Raw genomic sequence first — 11,694 nt, forward strand, 5'->3', positions numbered from 1 at the left:
TTTTCCTGTTTCTCACTGTTATTCAGCAATATGGTGGCTTTTTAATTGCAGTTACTATCTTTATGTGGTAAACTGAGTTCTGGTGAACAGATAAATAATGTTGTAAGCAAGACCTCATTTTCCTTTCACCTGTTTCTTTGGTTAAGTAGCCTACATTAGTTATGGAGCAAAGCAAGATACACTGTAAATATAAGCTGTCCTTTTTATTCAGCCTTTCAGTAACATTGTAATGTGCCAGGTAAGGACTTAACTTTTGACATTAGGTACAATGATATTACAAAAAGTTTATGTTGTTTTGACAGAGATAATTTTACAATGATAAGCTGCAGTGTGGAAAAAAAAAAAGTAACAAAACTGCTTTCTCTTTCTTCACCCTGATCACATTTTTTCAGGAAAAATTTGTTACACAAAAATTTTTCCTCTTAAATTTGTAGTTACAGTTCCCTTGAAACTCCAAAGTCTGGAAATATTTAGAGCACAGATACCCTGGTTCATTTGCTGTGAGCAAGGCTAAGCACAGTTCTGCACACCAGCCTGCTCCTAGAGACTGGTGCGGTGTAAACTTGTCCATCCAGACTTGCACCTCCAGCTCTCTAGAGAATCATTCTGAGAAAAGCTGAGATGGATGAACCAGAATTTAATGGCAAAAACCCTACCCGCCTTGTGGGTGACTGGGGTGGTGTGAGTGGTTAGAAACTCACACCCAGCTCTTGCTTCACTGCGCAGTTTGGGGTAGGGGCGAGTGGCCAGGCTGGGCAGGAGACACACCGTGGGGGGGTTCCTTCCTCCCATGCTGGAAACACTTGTCTGGGGACTTTTTGAGACGTTTGCTTTCAGAATTCACAGAAAATGTGGCAAAACCTGAAAAAAACCCAAGATTCTGCTAGTCTGTTTATGGAAGCAGCGGACAGATTTGAAGGAGTTTTGCCACACATCTGAAAGACCCTGGGCTGCATTTTGTGTGGCGTGGGTGGGAACTGATGGACACTGCATTCAGCTTGGGGTGAAAACAAGCTCCAATGAGCCAATTTCCCAAGCTTTCCACATTGCCTTGGTTTTGCTGGAGAGCCCAAGGGGCGTGCTTCCCTGGCTTCTGCACCCAGGAACCACCTGGGGTATTGCTGGTCAGGGATAGATGCCCTGACCTCCATAAGTGCCCTGCTGGGAACTGCCTTAGTTTACAAACATGCAGACCTCAGGGTAAAGCAGCAGCACTGGTGTTTGCTGGCGTACAAAATACATGGAGAGGAGAAAAGGTATGGAAATTCTGCCAAAGGTGAGGTGGCCATGTGCCCACTTCACAGCGGTCTCCCAGCACAACCAAACTGCTGAAGCACCAGAACACTGGTGTGAACCCCTGGCTGGTTCACCCAGCCTGCACCTACCAGCCTGCACCTGAGAGTCAGCAGGTGCCATTCTTCATGATAATTAACTCTTTTTAAAGAGGCAACATGATAATCTGCTGTAGTCACAAATGGGAAACGCCCTCTTTGCAAATGATCTTGTAAAAGATCCGTTTAAACTCTCCCCAGATGGAGCCTCCAGAGAGAAAAATTCCTCTTCAGGCCTATCAGGCCTGAACCTGTTGGAGAAAAATGGTCCTGAGGTGTCCTCAGTCCTGCAGGTTGCAAGCTGGATTCCTTGGAGCTGAGGGGGACAGGGAAATCTGAGATAAAGGATATTTCTCTTGAGAAAAGGCCTTACCAGGCTTCCTTTGGGTTACCTCCAAAGGCAGCTCCAACACCAGCCCATCACTGAGTGGGGCCAGGACCCCCAGAGAAAGAAATATTCCTGGTACTACAAGGACTTGTAATTTCTTCTTTGAGGATGGGCTGGTTTGTGCTCTCTCTGAGCGAGGTGCCATGTATCTTGCCTGCCCTGTGGCAACACCATGACTGGGGTCCCTCTGGGAAGGGCTGCTGGTGGGACACATGACATTTGAACACAGCCTGAATCTGGGCTGAGCTGGCCTGCAAAGAGGCTCAGAGCTGGACATGGGGACCCAGGAGTCAGTGCGTGTAGGCAACGTAGGTGTGCTTATGCTGACCCCTAGTCACCACAAAGCACCCGTACCATAGAGGCGGATGATAGTTGGTCTACTATAAATTTGTCATTTTTCATTTCTTTTAGCTAGAAAAATAAAAGTTTTTCAATTCTTCTTAAGTATTTTTTTTTCCTCCCCTGAATATAAACTGGGAGCTATTTAATTCTTGCTTACATGGCACTTCTTATTCCAATTGGAAATATATCTGTAAGTTCTTTTACTTGTGTCACTTTACTATGTAAATCTTGGTACATATATGTGAATTACAGTTTCTTAAATTAGCACTTCCTTCTTGAAAATTTTAGGTGACCTGATAGAGGAAATCAATAGCACATTGTTTTCTCTTATTTAGTATAGGAAAAAAAAAATTGTTGTCTGCAGTTTTTTTAGCCCTTGTACAACACTGCAATTGATTAGAATTAAAACCCAAGAACATCACGTTTTCCAGGCTGAGGGACTAAAGGGTCCTTTCCTCAGCTGTGCTGGAGCAGCTCAGTAGGCAGGGTATGGCAGTGGAGCTGGGTGGACGGAGCAGACACGTAGGAGTAGGGAACTTTTTGCATTGCCACATAATGCCAAAACTTGACGGTTGAACTCTAACCCAGCACCCTGTGTGTCATCCATTTGTTCTTTTGACATCTGACTTGTTTACAGCATGAACACTTCTCTCCCACATACAAGGATCGAAACTCCCCAAAGCCTAGCACCAGATGCCAGAAGATAGGGTGCTTTACACATTTGAGCAGAGGGTAGGTAAAAAAATTTACCTGGTATGAAACCTTTTCAAGGGTTTGACTTTGCTTATTTTTCATGTAGATTAGATGGGTACACAGGGGCTACTAAAGGTTAATGACACTGGAGAACCTTTATACTATAGGTTATCTTCCTAGGTCAATTTTTGTCTCAAGTCAAAATTTTCTTGCAGTTCAGAACTGACAGTCGACAGGATGTGTAAAATGATTAGATCTTTTCAAAGGAATTCCACTTTATCAAAACAGAACCTGAACATTTGCAGAAGGATGAATTTAGGAACATTTTGGACATCTTCCCAAGTCTGAGCTGCACTCACATTGAGGGAAAATCAGAGCTTGGCAGATCTAAAGGCAATAAAATATTTTTTATCACCAAATTAATCTCAGCAGTAGTAAATATCTCCTCTGGAGATAATAAAATTCTAAACATAGAGGGGAAAAGTGTTCAGTAACCATCCTGGTTCTGTATCTAACATTTGCTTTAAATAATAATGTAATGGAAAGTATTGTTCTTACGTGATACAAGTAAATAACATCACTTCTCCCCAAATACAACTTACACCCACAAATCTTACAACAGTTGCTTGAATAAGACGGAAAACAACTAGTGTCATTCTGTGTTAATTATCACAAAACAAACCTGATTCCACGCTTTGCTGATGTCAATTACTTGCCTAGTTGATAAAAGCAATTATGTAGAATTTTGTGAGGTATTTGTTTTGGTATCGTACAATGTTTGGACAGAAAAACCTAGCAACTTGTTCTGGCGAAAACCCCATGCCCATTAAACTGAGAACTGATGCCCCGGCAGAATTACTAATAGGTTGGCAATAAGAAATATTCAGTGCATGACTTCTCTAGTTATTTTCTGCAGAGATCAGTGCCAGATTTGATCTCATTCTACATTTTCATCTGTGGCCAGGAAGAAAATATTAAGTCACTACTGATAAAAACCAAAGGTGACAGGAAGGCTGGGAAAACAGTAAAACCAGAGGAGGCAGAGCAGGCAGGCAGTGTAAAACAGATGGATTAGCAAACTAGACCCATTGAAACAAATGCACTCTAATGCAGACAAATACAAGGTGGGGTATTATATCCTGAGAACAACAAAGAGGGTAGGGAGCACAGCGGGCAAATAGCTTAATATGAGTTCTCAGTTCATTATAGGGGTAAAAAAGAATGATGCAGTTCATGGATGTATAAGCAAGCTGGGAGAGGGGATGATTCTTGCCCCTGTATTTCCTATTGCTGAGATTTTTTTCCATGCTAGTAATCCTAAGTCTTTTTACTAGTACTTCCCAGGTCTCACTGAGATCACAATTTTATCTTTATTATGAATATTCTTCCACTGCAAAGAGGGTGTTTATCCCTTGATTATGGCAATAAGTCACTGCAGAGAGAGATAAAAGCCAGTTAGATTAACAGCTTCTTTAACTTCCTTGTTCATGCCACAGTGGTTTATTCTCCTCTCCCTTGATAACCTTGAAAACCTCAGAGTAAACAAGTGGGTCACCTATTTCCCCTAATTTATAAAATTAATCATTGTATAAACTGGATACAAATTCCCTGGTGCATCTCAACTGTGTTATAATTCAAAGAAGCTAAACATACTGATCTGCAGCCAGCTGCAAGTGGTGTACAGAGAATTGCGACACAGGACTTCTCCTTGCTGTTTGACACCATCAGATCTTTTGCTTTGTTAGAAACTGATGATGGAGCCACATAGTTCTTTGATACAATTCCATTAACTACAACGTAAAACCCTGTTTTCTTGAATGCATTATTAATGCAAGTGGAGGGTATATTGACTTTAGCAACCATGCCAAGTATCTTGCCATTGACACTGATTCGAAACAGCCCTGCCCTGATATAATGGCATTTTTTTCTGATTTTCTGCACTGGGAACACATTGGACTTGAACTGGGAATTATTTGAAAATTCAAATACATTTCTAGAACACTGGTAAAATATCCAAGGAAGTGGTAATGAGGTGGGCTTAGCATTTAGCTGTTGTTTAGTGCAGAGACATGCATCTGGTTCCACATGCACCCTTTGGGCAAGTTTCATTTTGACTCCTTTATATCCCATGGAGTATCTGAAAGAAAACAAGACAAAGAGATTTCAGAGAAATGAAAGAAGAGGCTCAAAAGGTGAGACTCAGTTGATTCCAAAGTTATGGTGTTAGCCATAGGGGAGTTACATAATGTTAACATTAGGGGAGTGAGTAAGTCCTCAATGCAGATAGAAGAATCTAGTATTCTTATTCACATTTTGGACCTTTCAGTTCAGGAGGTCAGTGCATATGGTAATCATCAATGAATTTAATCTCAGCTACTGAGGAGAGTTAAGTGAGTCTTATTTCTCCAATTTCATGCAGGATGAATATATAAACGGAAGAAGTGAGAAGTTGATTAGCCCAGATGAGCAAGGCATTTAAAGGCTTAACACCCCTTGATTTCAGGAGGCATTAGTCTCCATAAGTTTAAAGTGTCTCTGTGGTTTGCCAGAATCAAAGGGATTAGTCAGGAAGCTATGAAGTAAAAGGCAATCTGCGTATTGCCCTGATACTGTAACTTTCTCCAAGATGAAACATCACCTTAGAAAGGGGTTGTAAGATTCATTTCATCAAACATGTCGCCTTTACAGTGTAAACATCTACGTTTGGATGCTCCTTGTAATCAAGGGAGGGAAAGCCAATGGAGATGAATTCCAGCTTGGTTGTCTGTGCCGCGGCAGTGGGATACCAAAAATGCAGCCTGCACCAGCTGTGGTCATCCACTTGCCCTCATCTCTCGTATTCGCTATCCTGAGATTCACTGGAAAACATTACAAAACATATCCAGGGGATTTCCACACAGTCCTTGATGCTATCTTTAGAGTGCTCTAATGCAGGTTCAGAATAAAGAACTTGTTTGTACTTTTTCTTGTGTCTACTTGTCTCTGCTTCACCCAGCTCAAAACAAGACAGTTTATAGATTAAACGCTTACTGGCTCCACTTGCCTATGAAGTTATCTCCTGGGTTTGCTGACCTCGGTGATGTCCCCGGGTTATTTTCCATTTGCTGGATTAATTTTGTCTACTGATGGTATTTTCAAGCATTGCAGTATTAAAATAGGGATTTAATCAATATTTTATACATTAGCAAGTATTTTTAAATAGCTTATTGCTTTTTGGCTGGGTGAAAATAAGCCACAAACAATACAATCTAGCTAGACTTTCCCTAAAATACTTAGTTACACCCTGAAACGCAACAGAGAACATGTCAATAAAAAGAGGCCAGGCACAAACCCAGCTCTGGCAGCTATACTACAGATGTTATTATTAAAGGCTGAATCTCCACTAGAGAGAAAAAAAAGAGATATAAAACCTACCTGTAACTGCTGTGTTTGCTACAGGACTTTGAGGAGTGCTTAATTCAAAGTTATTTCCAAATAGGAAGTGTTACTAACTAAAGAGAGTAAATAATGTGAAATTTTGAAGGTCAGCCCTTTGCACTGCGTGGCTGGACTGCATTTCTACAGATGAAGCCATCTGCAAGATGAAGGAGGCAAGCCTAAGGAGGAACGTTAGGGGATGGAAATTTTCAGCAAGCTGTGCTTGTGACCATCGTGTTCTCCAAAGCCTTGCGGAGCAGAGGAACATGCCTGCCTGGGAGCTGGCTCACCGGTGGGAGCAAACCAGAGCAGACCCGGCATGACGGTGGGGAAACAGTGAGGCAGAAGTCTCCTTGTGATGCAAAATGAAACCACAGGTGCTTTGGGGAATTGGTTAAAGCTGGGAATGCTGTGCCATCTACAGCGCATGCAGATGTGGAAAGTATATTGAAGGTCTGCACGTTAAAGATCAGATTGTTCCTGGTCCCTGGTGTTGGCAGGTTTCTCTTCTGGGAGAGGAGAGTGAGTCTGGATCAGAGAATGGACGTGTGACAGTGAGGGAACTCAACACTGTAGGTGACGTGGCTGCAGCCAACTAACAATGTGCAGACACATGAAAAACCCAAATCCTTAGAAAACATCTTACCTGAGGAGGAGGACTGAGTACTGAGGAGGAGGACAGAGCCCAGAGTGGAAATCTGATGTAGCCCTGTGCAGGGGAAATAAGCAAAGCTTAAAGGTCTGATGTAACAGCAAACTGTCTGAACGGAAAGTTGGTTAATTAAAGAATGAAACCCCAGCGATACGAAATTCTGCCTTAATAGGCCTTCTCTGCTGAGTGCCCAAGAGAAAAGCAAGAGGAAGAAAATTCTTGTGATGAATATGTTAAATTTGACATTCATGTAGACTCAGGTTTGGCTGGGCCTGATAGGACCTGAGCTACATGTCTGGTCTGAGTAATGAATGCATTTTGAACTTTAATGGTGCATGCTACTGATATGACTCAAATGCACAGGAGCGCTGGCAAGCACTGGAGGCTCTCCTGCCTCCAAGCACCTGACCTGGTGCCAGCCTTCAAAGAGGCTCTGCCAGGGGTCATTATTCATTGTTCTATCACCACCACCCGAACTTCCCTTTTTTAAAAGAAGGCTCTGGAAATTATGACTTTTTTCTTTTAGGCAAATGTTGCCTGGTCTAGACATGCACATGACTGTGAAAAAGCCATGCAACATCATCCTTTTTTGTTGGACTGTGCATTAATAACACATACATGAAATCTTTTCCCTCCAGTAAAAATAAATTTAATCATCTTTGCAGGTAATAAGTTACAGGATAAATAAGGTGTAACCTATCATGCTGAAATATCAGTTTGGCTACTGTTCTTGCCTTTGAAGTGGTTGTGCATTAAGGACCACAGCAAAGGCTAAGACAGCTAATTCCCGTTAAACTGTAACCAGCAACAAAGACATGCATCTATTTAAATGCTTAGATAGGCATGCCTTTGTGGCATGAGGATTGCAACAGCAGCTATTTAAGGTGCATCTTCTCCCTCCAGAACATACAAAAGGAAGTAAGAGGCTCTTTTTATATGATAGGTGGCCAAATCCCCATCCTAGTTATCCTACAGAATACCTGGAGTAAAGTTTGAGAAGCCAATCGAATTATTAAAGGTTTACACAAGTATAAATGTTACTGGAGTTTGCAGTAAGATGTTTACCAGGCATCACTGCAGCGCGTACTCTTCTGTCACCAGTGTCAGGCAACGGGAAACAAAGCGAGTCCTGCAACAAGTGATGTTAGTAAGTGGGAATTCTGACCGGGTGATCTCACACTACACCCTACTTCATGCCGTGACCAAATTCTGCCCCACAGTACTCAGAGGCATATCTGAGAGCGGTTAGTAAGAAAAGCACTGGTTTCAAAGTGCAGAGCACTGCACAGAGTTGCATTCCTTGTAGCAGATCCCCAGCCCACTGGCTTTGCTTTACATTGTAAGTGAGAAGGAGGTTTTGACCCTTTCTTGTGATGAGCCACTGAACAGTGGCTTTTTAAAAAAACAGCGCTGGCTGGGAAACAGACTAACTCAGAATGTGCATTTGTATGAATCCCTTGACATGGAGCCATAACCAGAGAACAAAACCTGAGTTACCCTCCCAGTAATTCACCAGGGGAAATCTGACTTCCTGCCCACCACCACGGATGTGTACTAGAGCTTAGCCAAAAAAAGGGGGGGCAGGCACCAAATCAATAACAAAAAGAATCATTGCTGTCAGAGATCAGGGGTGGTGGGAGTGGGGAGAGGTTACATACGTAATATTATTCACTTTAGTGAGCCTGGAGGAGGGGGCAGTCTGGATAGCATGCCGCAGGCTGTCTTTCAGTATTAGACACAGGGAGTTTTTTGAAAATTAACATTAGTACAAAAAGAAGTCATTATAAAACTCCCAAGCAAAATTACCTGCTCTTGTTTTAGGTTTCTGTTTGACAGACATTAAATAAGTGGGTTTTTTTAGTGTATATATGTGTGTGTGTGTATATATATATCAAGATAAAAGTCTGTTGGGAAAAAGCCTGCATGTATATATACACATACAGGCTTTTTTCCAATAGACTTATCTCGACAAATGGAGACACGACCACACTGGGCTGACGAGGTTTCCTACAGCAGCTGTTTGGTGTAAGAGGGCTGCAGGACCCCTTTGCCGTGTGCTGGGCTGGCCAGGAGGCAGCGGGAGGACACCTGTGGCTCCGGCCAGGGAGCTTGGGGGGACTGACTGAGGCGGCTTGGCCGCAGGCTGGGAAGTGCTGATGCTCATACAGGAGCAGCGCTGGGCTGTGAGGTACATCCAAATATGTCCTCCTATGTTGAACAGCTAGAGGAATAGCCCATGTATAAGCTAGTGGCAGTCTTCCCCAAAATAGCCACAGATGGTCAAGAAAAGGAGAGTTAAAAAAGCAGCAGCTCAATTAAACCACTTTTCCAAATATTTTGTCTTTCGTTCTGTGCAGCTAGGACAACCCTTCTGAACCAGGCAAGGGTAGATGCTATCGGTATTTATCACTGATGTGAGAGAAAGCATCAGCACAGAAATGACTGAACAAGTTTATGCTAGCCCACTGAATCTGCTCCCATCAGTGACAAGTTTGCTGCACTGCATGTTAAACGTGGGCACCGGAGAAACAGAGAGCTTGGATGGAAAGGCATCTGTGCTTCTAACTCTGGATTTTAAGGGCCCTTGGCAGTTTAATATAAACTGAAATTGTAACTGCTCAGTGTTGCGGTTTTCTATTTCAGTGCTGTACAAATTACATTAGTGTGTCCTGCTCAAGTATGCAGGATAAAATTATGTACCCGCTGCTCCCCCATTGCTCTCATCTGAACAAAACCGCCATCATATCACCATGCTGAACCACTTATTTTGCACAGATTGAATGCACAGGCTAATGTCATGCACTGTGGCCTCATGGCCCCAAGTGTATAAAGTTCTGCTCATGAATTTTTGGAGATTTATTATCTAACATCTAGACACTACTGAAATCTTCACAGCCCTACCCCACACTCCCAGCCCCTGCCAAATACTGTCTGAAGTCCTTCAATCCCTCCATCAGTAAAATCCCCACATACTGAGGATGTCTCTGGTGAGTGTGTGTCCCTCCCCATTCCCACGCTGCAGAGGTGCTCAGGGGCCTTTCTGGTGTCAAAGTCTCAGCAGGACTCTCAAACAAAGCATCATCCTGGGCATCGGGACTACCAGGTCCGACCCTACCAGATATCCCTGCCCACTCATTGCCTCCTAAACACAGCTAGGGATGAGCAGGTTAAGATTAGGTGTTTTTTTCAGTAGGTAGACTACCTCCTTGACACAGCAGCTTAAAAGTCCCTGCTGTGCCTGCTCAGAAGAGGAGCTTGGAGTCAAGCACCCCAGTCCCAGGTGGCAAAGACACCTTAGCATATCCCAAGAGCTTTGGTCTTATGATGCAGGTATCCTCGTGTGTGTGTATCCTAATCACTGAACCACCTTTTCTCCTATGCCCATCACTGCCAGTATAAAGGCCCTAGCTGCTAGATATGGATGATTGAACTGACTTTAGACACTCCTGAGGAATGGGATGGTATAGTTTAGGACAGTCTGTAGCATATGTGGTGACCTCAGGATGAAGGACAGCAGGTAAAATAGCAATCACGTGATTCAATCAAGCACATAAAAAGTAGATATGGAGCCACTTTCTATATTTACTTTCAGACAAATGTATTTCACTTCCATTTATTGCATTCCTACTTGCTCCAGGCTGTTCATGGGTCGGCTGGAATCTGTACACCAAGTTGCATGGCAAGCAACTCATGAATGGCTCATCAAAGAAGACATCCTTTCTTAAAAGTGGATGCCCCATCCCTGGAAGTGTTAAAGGCAAGGCTGCATGGGGTTTGAGCAACCTGGTCTAGTGGAAGGTGTCCCACCCACAGGCACAGGGGTTGGAACTAGATGATCTTTAAGGTCCCTTCCAACCCAAACCATTCCATGATTCTATGAAATAACCCACTTCTTGATAACTACCTCAGAGAGGTTCACCTGTGAAGTCTGCCTGGAGTGAAGCAGTAGCACTGCAGACTGCCAGTCCCCTCTATTTGCAGGTAAACGTTCTCTTCTGCCCTGCTGGGTGAGAGGGGGTACTGTGTGGGACAGGGCTGAACAAGTGCAGGAAGAAAGGATGGGCAGATGGCTCACAGGCTGTAAGTTTGATGCTTTTCCCTTCTGTGCAAATGTTGAACATCGCAGCTTGCACCTGAGATTGTAACAGCAGGGACTCTGTTCTTGCTTTCCCTGCAAACTGCTGGCCACACTGACTCCTGCCTGGGGCTCCTGGGACACACACTTAGGTCAACAGCCTGATGTAAGTGCCTTGATCTAACACAGCACATGCTGCTTGGTGTTCCCAGGCCTGTTAAGTGGCCTAGTACTTCAGATCACACCTAAGACTTGCTAAGCAGAGCACTGAAATATGAAAAGATAAATCTGTATTCTCTCTACACTGAAAATGTAGTGTTTCCTTTTCTGTATCGTGTTACCTATTAACACTGGTTAGATCCCTGAGAAATCAGAAACATAAATAATATTCAGATCATCATGTAATCATCTAAAAAGTATCCCTTCCCCAAACAAAATGAATATGGAAGCACAGCCTGCACAGCATTCCCTTCCTGCACTATATTACAAGGAATTCCAGTGCAATGCAAGTTGCTGTTAAGCCAGTCGTTTTGTATTGGTTTTGCCTTTCTGCTAACAGAAGAATCACTGGCTATGAAAGATTTGTGCCTTAGCAAAGAGGCTTCCAGAAATGGTCACAAAAGGGAGACTCCAAATAAAAAGCTCTCTCTTGCAGAACAGGAAGGAATAAAAAATATGAACTTGAAGAAGTGTCTGGACAAAGAGCAGAAAGCATCAGAGGGTCAAAATCCCCTAAGGACATTAGGGAAATACTGGAGTATTTAAAAAAAAAAAGGTCCTACTAGCTTTAACGTTC

This window comes from Falco naumanni, chromosome 6 (genome assembly GCF_017639655.2).
Source record: "Falco naumanni isolate bFalNau1 chromosome 6, bFalNau1.pat, whole genome shotgun sequence".
In the NCBI taxonomy this organism is placed as follows: Eukaryota; Metazoa; Chordata; class Aves; order Falconiformes; family Falconidae; genus Falco; species Falco naumanni.